A 221-nucleotide genomic window follows, 5' to 3' on the forward strand; every position below is an offset into this window, starting at 1 on the left:
ATATAAAACAATATTATTATTTAAAATTTTTTATTATTTATATATATTAAATTTTTTTTTTAAAAAAAAAAATTTTTTTTTTTAAAAAATATATATATAAAAAAATTTTAAAAAATTTTAAAAAAATAATTTAAAATTTTTTTTTTTTTAAAAAAAAAAATATAAAATTTTTTTTTTTAAAAATTTTTTTTTTTAAAAAAAAAAAAAAATTTTTTTTTTAT

General features: G+C 0.5%; 1 protein-coding gene across 1 annotated transcript in view; it reads right to left on the reverse strand.

The window, feature by feature from the left end:
• LOC119587194 (general transcription factor IIE subunit 1-like) overlaps nucleotides 1-221 on the reverse strand; it is a gene marked incomplete in the record, with an annotated part of 16,429 nt that overhangs the window by 7,051 nt on the left and 9,157 nt on the right.

This window comes from Penaeus monodon, chromosome 22 (genome assembly GCF_015228065.2).
Source record: "Penaeus monodon isolate SGIC_2016 chromosome 22, NSTDA_Pmon_1, whole genome shotgun sequence".
NCBI lineage: Eukaryota > Metazoa > Arthropoda > Malacostraca > Decapoda > Penaeidae > Penaeus > Penaeus monodon.